This window comes from Triticum aestivum, chromosome 1B, assembly GCF_018294505.1.
Source record: "Triticum aestivum cultivar Chinese Spring chromosome 1B, IWGSC CS RefSeq v2.1, whole genome shotgun sequence".
In the NCBI taxonomy this organism is placed as follows: Eukaryota; Viridiplantae; Streptophyta; class Magnoliopsida; order Poales; family Poaceae; genus Triticum; species Triticum aestivum.
In genome coordinates, this window is record NC_057795.1 from 10,564,520 (window position 1) to 10,576,182 (window position 11,663).

Below are 11,663 nucleotides of genomic sequence, written 5' to 3' on the forward strand. Positions count from 1 at the left end.
CATCACACAATTCCACTGATCGCTGCAACTCGCCGAGATCGCCACGTAATTCTTTTGATTCGCTTTCTCCGATCACGTTGAGAACCACGCCCTTGCTGCATCTCAGACTTGATCTTCCTCTAAATCAACAATCCATAACCTTCGAACAACCTAGCTCATGATACCATTTGTTAGAATAAATCCGAGGCCACTGTCGATCATCCGAGGACCAAGTAATCACAAAAGCACGATACCGAGATTTGTTAACGAGGTTCACCGATATGGCTACATCCCCGGGGCCTGACTACGAGCGCTTCTCCTCGTGACACCGTCACAATACCGCACACCGGCCACCCGGGCGCCGGCACAAGGCGCCGGCTCCCCCTTGCGCGCCTGTGCTATTATGTTAGCATAGGTTAAATCGTGTGTCTACCCTCACTATATATGAGAGGCCTAGGATACAAGTGTCCTACTAGGACACGACTCCATATCCTATGTAAACACAATACAACTACAAGTCCAACTGTAACCTACCTTGTACACTATATTCGACACAACTCTAACAGCTTCTGGACCATATCAGCATTGCTGGAGCTGGAACAGATGACTCTTCTGGCCCTTCATGCATCATCCTGATGTAAAGGCCGAGGGTCATCCTCCTTTTCGAAAAAAATATGCCGGGTAACTGACAGTGTCAATGGCAGCAAAGAGGAAAAGAAAGCATCCATGTCTTGGTGCACTTGGGGGTGCACCATCCTGAAGGGAAGAATATGAGGGACTCTGCAACCAGTAATGCCGATTATGCAGCTGGAAACTCACGCTGGAATAATGTTACTGCAAACTAAAACTGCATTTCAGAAAATTCGTGATGGAATTGGTGAGAGCAATGTTTAATGTGGTTTTACGAATCTATCATGTGCAAAAGAAAAAAAAAAGGTATGCAAACATAGTGAAAAATGCTTCTCGGTGACAATCTTTATCCGTAAATATTCTCAGTGAGAAAAAAAATTATGTTACTGCCTACAACATACAGATGTATATAAATATATATTAAAGTGTAGATTTATTCATTTTTCTCTGTATATAATCATTTGTTGAAATCTCTAGAAAGACTACTCCTTTAAAAACGAAGAAGTGAGTATGTCCTATGAGGTGAAGCCCTGCTCCCGATGATTCTGAACAGCGGACATGGAGCACTGCCAAAGGTCAAGAACCCCAGTGGGAAGTGGCAATTGGGAACTCAGCTGCTGCTAGCTGGTTTAGATCTGACCTCCATCGGGGCTTGCTTACCGGCGACGCGCTGCACACAGCGAGTAGTACAGTAGTAGATTGGTTTACGATGCATCCAACAAGCGCGCATCTTTTGCACAACACCCATGCATGCGCACCAATGCCGGCCCCTCGTGGATGCACGTGGTCGCCACCTTCATCAACAAACGACGTCCCAGCAGGAAAAACAAAAGACGATGTGGTCTCTTGCGGTCGCACGGCGATCAACATCAACGGCGAGATCGGCCCCTTCTTCCCTACTCTATGTAGGGTGCGCCAAGGCGATCTCTTCTCCCTGTTTCTCTTTAATATGGTCGTGGACGCTTTGGCCTTCATTCTGGATAAGGCAAAAGCCGCTGGCCACATCCGAGGGATTACCCCCCACCTCTCTGGGGGCTCGGGGATCTCCATCCTCCAGTATGCTGACGACACGATCATCATGATCGAAGGCTCGGAGATGGACATCGCCAACCTAAAGTCCTCCTTCTTTGCTTCCAACAGATGTCGGGCCTCAAGATCAACTTCGACAAGAGCGACGTTATGGTGATGGGATATTCCCCCTCTGAGTCTGTGGCCATTGCCAATAGACTTAATTGCCGTCTGGGCTCTTTCCCCACTACCTACCTTGGGACGCCCATTAGTGACTCGCGTCTCTCTGCCGCGGACCTGCAGCCCTCCGTGACCAAGCTCCAGTCCCGGTGCGAGCCCTGGCAGGGGAGGTGGCTTTCTAAGGCGGCCCGGACTATTCTTATCAACTCATCCATCTCCAGCCTCCTCTTGTTTCTTATGAGTTTCTACAGCCTCCATGAATCTCTCCATAAGGAGATCGCCACAATTCAGTCCCGATTCTACTGGGCTGGCGAGCATGGCAAGCAGAAGTATCACATGGTCAGCTGGCCTGACATCTGCAAGCCCAGGGAGCAGGGTGGCTTGGGTATCATGTGCTCTAAACGGATGAATATTGCCCTTCTATCTCGGTGGCTGTGGCGCATCGCGCAGGGTCATGGTGGCCTCTGGCTGGACATTATCCGGAATAAATACCTGCGAGGTCAACCCCTAGCCTTCTGCCAGAAATCGGGCGGATCTCAGTTCTGGCAGTCTCTCGTCCAGTTTCTCCCGGTTCTCCGCATTGGTACCTCCATTTCGGTGGGGTCCGGCCTCTCGGCGCTATTCTGGTTTGATCGCTGGGCCGGCGACTCCTCATTTGCGGCCCGCTTCCCCGCCCTCTTCTCTATATCCGTCGACCCTATGATCTCTGTTGATAGGGCCCTTCTTGACTTAGGGCGCCTTGCTTTCCGTCGGCCCTTTGGGCCGGCGGAATCCGCCGCCTGGCGTGAGTTTCTCGACTGCGTTGCTCTGCATGAGCCGTTGGTGGATGGGGATCAGGACCTTGTGCGCTGGCGCTTGGAACCATCGGGCCAGTTCTCAACCAAGTCACTCTACTTGGCCATTGCCCCCTCCTCCGCCCCCCTTCCCCTATCGATGGTGTGGTCCGTCCGCGTCCCCCTCAAGATTCGCATCTTCATGTGGCAGTGGATTCGTGGACGGGTCCCGTCTGGTGTGGAGGTTTGCACGCGCAATGGCCCGGGCACTGGTATCTGCCCCCTCTGTGATGTCCCGGAAGACTCCAACCACATCTTCTTCGCTTGCGTCTCCGCCCAGTTTCTCTGGAGCTGCTTTCGCGAGATTGTAGGTGGAAGTTGGTGCCACACCAATTTCCCGGACTTATTTGCTGAACTCCAGCTGTCCCCCACGTCCTCTCGCCACATTAGGTGGCTGGAGGTTGGGGTTCTTGCCTGGACTCTTTGGACCGTTCACAATAAGCTTGTGATCCAGCGTACTCCTCTTCGTCGCGCTACTGACGCTCTCTACAGACTCTCGGGTTTCTTGCAGCTTTGGCGGCCGCTTAGCCGCCCCCCGGATCGGGACGCCATCTCAGCCTTCATCGCCGACCTCTGCTCGATGGCCGTCCGCCTATCGCCGCCGCCCCCGCCGCCTCCGCCGGAGCCTGACTAGACTCCCTGCGCTTGGAGGGCTTTGTTTTTTCTCTTTCTTTTGGGCTTGTTGAGCTGTGCCCTCAGCAGAACCTATGTACTTTGTTGTGAGACTCGGATGGTGTGTGTGTGAACCTGCTTTGGTTGTATGTCTTGTGGCGGTTTGCTTTATTTATAAAGCGGAGCGAAAGTCTTTTTGGGTAAAACAAAAGATGACGCCATGACAGTAAATTTCTATCCATGTTTTCTTACGTCAATTACAAAGCACACTGCCTATCGAGTGCTCAAGGCCAGGTCGCGACCTACATCTCAAACATTATTTAACACATATTCCAGTCACTTTAAATAGGGTTGAAATAATGAAGTTTAAAATGCATACAATATTGATCTCTGTTCTAAAGGCCATGTACGTAGCAACGAATTCAATATACAAAAATCAAATAATGGAATTTTACATTTTAGTTTAAATATATATTTTTCAACAAAGGGTAAATTTTATTGACACATAATGATGCATCAAGAGAATATGAAACACAATAAGTACACACCCGGCCTCTGCATAGGTAGGATGCACACAGCCAACATCAACTCGCACATAAACACACCGACAACCAGCAAAGTCATATTAGATCAAAGCTATGTGTAGGCGAGGAAAAAGAAAAAAAGCTCCAAAGTAACCAGATAAACGAGCGGCAAACTGCAGTAATGACCATACCCGCACCAACCATGTCATAACACCACAAGGACGACGTGGTTCTTCAATAGCAACGCCTTTAGGAAGGAAGCGACCATCAAAGTTAGACTCTAGGTTTTCACTCTGAAGAATCAATCCGTGCATATCCGAGCAATGCCTTCAATAAGGTAACGACGTAAAAGAAACATCGTCATTGCCGGGTATAACGAGCCCAGGCATAGATTTTGTTTGAATATATAAGAAGCATATAAATTATCAAATGGAAATAAAATGCATGGACTTTGTTTGAAGCGAGAGGATAGATAGTACGGAGCAGAAGTGAAGAGAGACATAGTAACCCACATGGTCGTGCGTGGTACCAAATTGCAAAAAATAAATACACAAGTGATGTATACATTCAAAACTCAGACCAACATTCAGCTCAACATTACATAAGAGAAGTCTACACTTCTCCACAGCTAGGGAGTACTTGGTACTATTGGAGACAAAAGGACACTCACTTGTTACATATGTTTGAGCCATAGGACTAAGGGCAAATATAGAAAAGGTTAATATTAAGGAGGAGAAAGAAACAATAGTAACGTGTCCCAGACATCCAGCATTGTACCCACAATGGTTGGCCGTACAATCACGATTCATAATGAAAAGGAACATATACCTATTTACATAACAAATCCTATGGTAGGCCAAAATTGGGGGAATTCGTGCCTACTTGGCATTTCACGAGTAATGAAAATGCAAAAAAGATACTAAATCTCGTGGTAAACGGAATTCTGAATAGAAATCTAACAAAGTTGTTGCCCGAAGACAAACTTCAATAGGTCTTCTCGCCTCTCTTTGGGTACAAGCCATCTTGTTGTGGAGCATACATTTTATCCTCCAGGGCTTCTCCTTTCTTCATCTTCTTCTGCTTTTTGGAGGCAAGCTTATCTTCACTGGTGTCCTTTGGGTCCACCTCTGTTTCCACCGGTGGGGAAAAAAATATGCACTATAATTTGACATGGAGGGGCAAAGTTCTAACCATGCTAATCGTGGCGTTTGCGTTTTGCAGCAATGCGTCACATTCATAATGTGACATGGAGGATACGCAAACGCTGGCATATTTGCATTGTCGGTATTATAGTGTTTTCTTACATAATGTGACATGCTATATAGTGTTTGGTCTCTTTTCATTGTTCTATATGTCGGTATTATATTAGTGCTCTACTTTTCCATGTATCACCAAATCTATATTTTTTTCGATAATTAGTTGAGACGTACTAATTAATGTGCTTTGTAACAGATGTAAGAAAACATGGATCGAAATTTACCGTCATGGCATTCTTCTGTTATCTTTTCTGCTCGACTGAATGTAATACTGGTAGTTTGTAGATTGTGAAGAAGGTGACGACCGCTTGCATCGATTCATGAGTGACATGGTGCGCATCTTGTGGGGCATTGTTCAAAAGATGCGCGCGTTGGATGCATCATAAACTAATCTACTAAACAGCTGTTTGCAGCGTGTCGCCAGTCACCAAGCCCTCATCGAGGTCAGATCTAAACCCAGCAAGCAGCAGCTGAGTTCCCACTAGGCCATGTTCTGTTCATTGGTGCCGACATCACCCCACAGGCCATGCATAGGGCTTTTTTGAGTTGTTTACGCCCTTCTAGCTACCCTCGGGACAAGGAGAGAGCGCTCCAAGGAGTAGTAGGCCACAGTCATGCAGGTTATGGACAGAACTAAACTCGAATTAAGGAGGTTAGTGCTACTTGCATTTGCATCTTGTATGTAAATTTTCTCACATGGCTTATGCTGTATGCAAGCCCTTGCATGCCGGTATGGACGTTTGGTACCAAGCAGTACGTACATATGGACGAGTGGTGTATGGGTATCCGTTGAGAGCTAGCACGCCTTGGGCCTGACAACCCTCGTTTTCCGTGCGTTTAAAAAACACTTGTCAGTCCACTTGGGGCTCGTGAAAAAAGAGCTCAAAGCCTCAACGACTATCGTGTGTAGTCTGTTGAAAGAGAATCATCTCAGAGCCTCAACAACCATCAATCATCTCACACGAGAGAAAAAAATCCCCAAGAACCATGGCGGAGGCTGTTATCGGGCAGCTGGTGGTGAAGCTCGGCGGGGCACTGGCGAAAGAGGCGGCAACCTACGGCGGGGCGCTGCTGTGCAAGGAAGCTGCGGCCTTGAGGGGTCTCTTCGGCAAGATCCGACAGTCCAAGGTGGAGCTGGAGAGCATGCAAGCCTACCTGCAGGAGGCAGAGCGGTTCAAGGACACCGACAAGACCACCGCCATCTTCGTCAGCGAGATCAGGCGCCTGGCCTTCCATATCGAGGACGTCGTCGATGAGTTCACCTACAAGCTGGAGGACTGCAAGCAAGGAGGGTTTGCCGGCAAGATGAAGAAGAGGCTCAAGCATATCAAGACCTGGCGGCGCCTGGCGGCCAAGCTCCAAGAAATCGAAGCCCAGCTGCAGGATGCCAACCGGAGGAAGAAGGATTATGCCGTCACCGGCAGATCTGCTTCTGCTGCCGGATCGACAAGAGAAGGTCAAGCTTTGCACTTCACCAGGGATGAGGACCTTGTGGGGATCGAAGAGAACAAGGAGAGGTTGATACAGTGGATGGACGGCTGTGGTGATGGTCTGGAGCAGAGCAACAACAAAGTCGCCCTGGTGTGGGGAATGCCTGGTGTTGGTAAAACCACTCTTGTTGATCATGTGTACAACACCGTGAAAGAGGATTTCGATGTTGCGGCGTGGATAACTGTGTCAGAGAGTTACTGTACTAAGGATCTACTGAAGAAGATCGCCGCCCAGTTCAGCATCACAGTCGACGTCGCCAACATTGAGATGAGAGGCCTAGCAAAGTCCATCCACAACTACCTTCAAGGTAAAAGGTACATTTTAGTCTTGGATGATGTTTGGGCTGAAGGCTTGTGGTCGGAGATAAGGGATGTCTTCCCAACATCTAACTGCACCGGCCGAGTTGTTATGACATCAAGAAAGCAGACAGTGTTGGCAACTAGGGAGTTAGCAATTCACTTGGAACCACTACAAGCACATCACTCCTGGGTGTTGTTCTGCAAATCGGCATTTTGGAATGCTTGTGACAAAAAGTGCCCGTTGGAGCTGCAGGAATTGGCCCGGAAGTTCATAGCAAAGTGTCAAGGCTTGCCTATTGCTATTGCATGCATTGGCCGCCTACTCTCCTGCAAACCCCAAAATTCCACTGAATGGGAGGATGTGTACAGGTGTTTGGACTCGCAATTTGCGAAAGATGTGATCCCTGACGCTCATTTGATCCTAAAGGTCAGCTTGGAGGACTTTCAGTATGATATGAAGAATTGTTTCCTACACTGTGCATTGTCCCCAGAAGATTATGTATTAAAGAGGAGAAGAACAGTGAGGAAATGGATTGCAGCAGGGTTTATCACGAATAAGGAAGAGAACAGAACATTGGAGGAAGTAGCAGAGGGATACCTGGTTGAGCTTGTGAACCGGAGTCTATTACAGGTAGTGGAAAGGAATTATGCTGGACGACTTAAGGAATGTCGGATGCATGATGTCATACACCTTCTTGCCCTCAACAAAGCCAAGGAGGAATGCTTTGGTAAAGTTTATGATAGCTCTACTGCTACTGGGTCATTATCTATTGAGGGCGCACGCCGCATATCTGTTCAGGGGGAAAACCATGAACACCTGAGCCGATCTGGTGCCACACAGCTCCGTGAGCTCCAAGTATTTGAGAGGTCTATCAACATTGATCAGTTGAAACCTATCATAACATCTTCAAATTTGCTGACGACGTTGGATCTGCAAGGTACTTGTATCAAAATTCTGCCCAATGAGGTATTTGACTTGTTTAATCTGCGTTATTTGGGTCTTAGACATACCGAGATCGAAAGCCTGCCTAAAGCAGTGAGGAGGTTACGAAACTTGGAAGTCTTGTATGCTGCGCATTCTAAGCTGACGTACTTGCCAAAGAGTGTTGTAAAGCTTCAGAAGTTGAGGTACCTGTATGCGTGCACTCCCACCACATCAGAAACTGTAACTATAGGCGGAGTCAAGGTGCCTAATGGGATGCAGCACTTGGCAGGATTGCGGGCTCTTCAGACCATGAAAGCCACTCCAGAGTTTCTGCGTGAAGTTGCAGCTCTGACAGAGCTAAGGACATTCAGTGTCTGTGATGTGAGAAGTGAACACTCTGCTGACATGAGCAATGCTATCACCAAAATGAGCCATCTTGCCCATCTCCAAATTCGTGTTGCAGCTGAGGATGAGGTGCTGCGGCTGGAAGGGCTATATTTACCTCCAACCCTTTATGTGCTTGGTTTAGGAGGGCAGCTAGAAAAAACAACGATGCCTCAACTTTTCTCTTCTTGGTCACACCTTAATAACCTCACTCAGTTGTATCTGGCATTCTCTAACATTGATGAGAGAACCTTTTCCTGTCTGCACGTGTTAAGTGGCCTACGCTCTCTTATGCTAAGAAATGCTTTTGAAGGGAAGAGGTTGGATTTTCACGCAGGGTCATTTCCAGAACTTCGGCATCTAGTCATATGGGGCGCGGCACAGCTCAACCAAGTTGGAATAGAGGAGGGCGCGATGCAAAACCTAGATGAGCTACAGTTCGGAGACTGTCCCGAGCTAAAGTTTCTTCCTGATGGCATCGAACACCTCAGAAGAGCTGATAGAGAAACTCCGGCATATGAGAGATTCAGATGAGTGCGGTGAAGATTTAGTGAAGATTGGCCACATAAGGAATGTTACAGTTGGACTGACGCAGAAAGGACTTTGGGAAAGGATCAGATGATATATCATCGCTGCTTCAAGATTAGGGTTCACTTTTTCTTGTTACTACTGCTTTGAATCGAAGACAGGCAAGAAAATCAGCAGTGGGTCGTCTTCTTCGACATTATGCTGTGTGAAATGAGTATTCTGCTCATCAGTTAGTGGTATTATTTCTTGTTTGTAGCTACTCTCTTGGTCATTGTTACGCAAGCTTCAGTATGCGCGCACCTGATGCGACCGATTCTTCAGGAGTGGTAGGGCTACTTCGCTGATCCATCTTTTCAGTTTTTCAGTCTGTGTACTGCCGTTGGCACTTGTAATCTATGTAAGTTGTAATCATTACTGAGCAATATACAAGTATCTATTTCTCATTATTCAGCAGGCATATGCTACAACTTTGTTCATAAGATCATGTCCAGATGCTGATGAAATTAGGGAGGTGTTGAAGGCAGTCCTCTGTTATTGGAAAAAAAATTGTCTGATTTGTCGCGGCAGAATCAGAATGTATTCAAGTGCATGGCCAGGAAGGCAGTTTTGTTGCGTGTTGATTGCTGGCTTCAAGGAGCTGCATTCCATCGCCAGAGACCAGCTTTGGTGAGGGGCTCCATCGCCTCCCGGTGTAGTTGATCTGGTCACTGTTGCCGAGTCCCGGTGAGGGATGTCGCCACATCGGTGGAGGCGGTGGGAAAAATTTCTGGCTCTGAATACCAAGTGTTAGCACGCGAATAGTCTAGGTGGAATTCAGAGAACTGTATTTGGTTCTGAATCACTCGATTACAAGCACACTGGTGCTGAATTGGAGAACATGAAAGGGGAGAAAAGGTTGAGAGCCAGGTAGTTGGTAGCCGCTGTTGTTGCCATGCCGTGATCAAACTTCGATGCCTGCACCTATTGCGACGGACTCTTCGCTGATCCTTCTTTTGAATTTTCAGTCTGTGTACTGCCGTTGCCACTTCTAATCTACTCCCTCCGTTCCTAAATATAAGACTTTGTAGAGATATATAGATGAATTTTAGAGTCTAGATTCACTCATTTTGCTCCGTATGTAGTCCATAGTGGAATCTCTTCAAAGACTTATATTTAGGAACATAGGGAGTATATATATAAGCTGGAACCATTGCTTTGAAATATTCAGCAGGCATGCATGCATGGTGGAACTTTGTTCATGACAGCATGGCCATATTTCCGTAAAAAAAAAAGAGAGCATGGCGATATGCTGCTTGAAACCTAATCTGGAATTATGTTGGTGTAAACTAGAACTGTGTTCAAATTTTCTTTTGTTCTTATTTGTGACTGGAGTCGGAATGTATGCAAGTGGAGTAGCTTTCAGTGATTTTGATGGACTGTCCATCCATAATGCAAAGTTCCTGACCTCTGTTTTTTATAAGGAAAGGAACACACAGTTGTCCAAACAAAGATTTGTTTTTCCAGCAAGGAATACTTTCTCTTTTTCTCACCTTTCCCGTCATGGGGTAAATGCTTCCCAGGACTTGGCCTCAAGTGCTTCGAAGAGTGTTTTTTTTGTCGGTCGAAATTTGCATCTAATAGTAATACAGTAACAAATAAATAAGCAATTGTATAATTTAAACTGAACTGAAATTACTCTATTTGTGTTCCTCTAATGACATGTGCAGAGCCATGAAGGCAGATTGTGACAGGGGCTGCCACTTGCCAGTAGTACACATAGCAAAGCATTTCTGGAATCGGAACAGAAAACTCTTCTGCCCCGTCTACTGGGTAACTGACAGTATCCACACATTCTTCAGACATGACCAACGTCAGTGTTACAGCAATTTCCACACGCGCCCCTTGTCGCACGTACAAGTGGCATTCAACAAGACTGGATTGCACCAAGGTCTATGCAGCCAGTACAGCACGGCAGGGGGTTCCATTAAATCAGATCTGGAATTTTCTTTTTCCTGCCTACATCGAAGGCGACATGTAAGGAAGATCAGCTGTGGCCTGTGGCTCTGGTTATCAAATGCAAATATGTAATTCCATGACCGCGGCAATTTCTTAGCGGCAAAGAGCAAAAAAATGTATCTATGTCTTCGCGTACTTGAGGAGGGTGCACAATCCTGAAGGGGAGAATATGAGGGACTCCGCAACAATGTGAATTATGCAGCTGGAAACTCAACCATCTATCTGAATGATGTTGGTGTAAACTAAAACTGTGTTTCAATAATGGTTTTATGGACCTATCATATGCAAAAGAAAAAAATGTATGCAGGCTAGCTTCTCAGTGACAATGTTCATCCATAAAATGTATGTTACTGCCAGCAGAATAAAATACAAAGTTTCTCTGAAAATGTTTCTCAACAAGAAAAAGGCATTATTTTGTCACCTCTCACAAACGTATTTGTATCCAGAATTTACTGTTCAAGCAATATTTTTCATCAGAATTTATCAAGATTAATGAACAAACAAATAAACTGATGTAACATTTCAAATTTATTTGTAGTTGCTCTGCACAGCAAGCAAGGCAGTTTGTACAAAGCATTTATACTGGGTTGGTACTGTTACAACCATAACTTTACAGATAAGTTACATATCACAGTAGCCAGTAGCTTCAGTCTTAGGGTAACATATCACACGACCACCATATTCAGCATTGCTGGAGCTGGAACGCAAGATTTTTCTGCCCCGTCTACATTAGCCAAAGGCTCTCTAAACTGGTTATGAAACAAAAACTGGATTTGTTGTGCAATATATTTACATGCATTTTCCGTGCCTCTTCTTGAAAGTATGTATAAGCTGTAATCAGTACTTCGCAATCTACAAGTATCTAGTAGTCACTATTCAGCAGCCATGGTGAACTTCGTGGCCATATATGCTGCTGGGAACTCAATTTGGAATTATGCTGCTGTAAACTAAAGAGTGCATTCGATGAAATACATTTTGTCACATCATAATCGGAATGTAAGTTAGCTTCTCCCTGATGT

General features: G+C 46.2%; 1 pseudogene; it reads left to right on the top strand.

Annotated features, from left to right (window-relative positions):
• The first annotated feature begins 5,957 nt into the window (after window positions 1-5,957).
• LOC123103478 (disease resistance protein RPM1-like) lies at window positions 5,958-9,062 on the top strand (annotated as a pseudogene).
• Window positions 9,063-11,663: the final 2,601 nt, after the last annotated feature.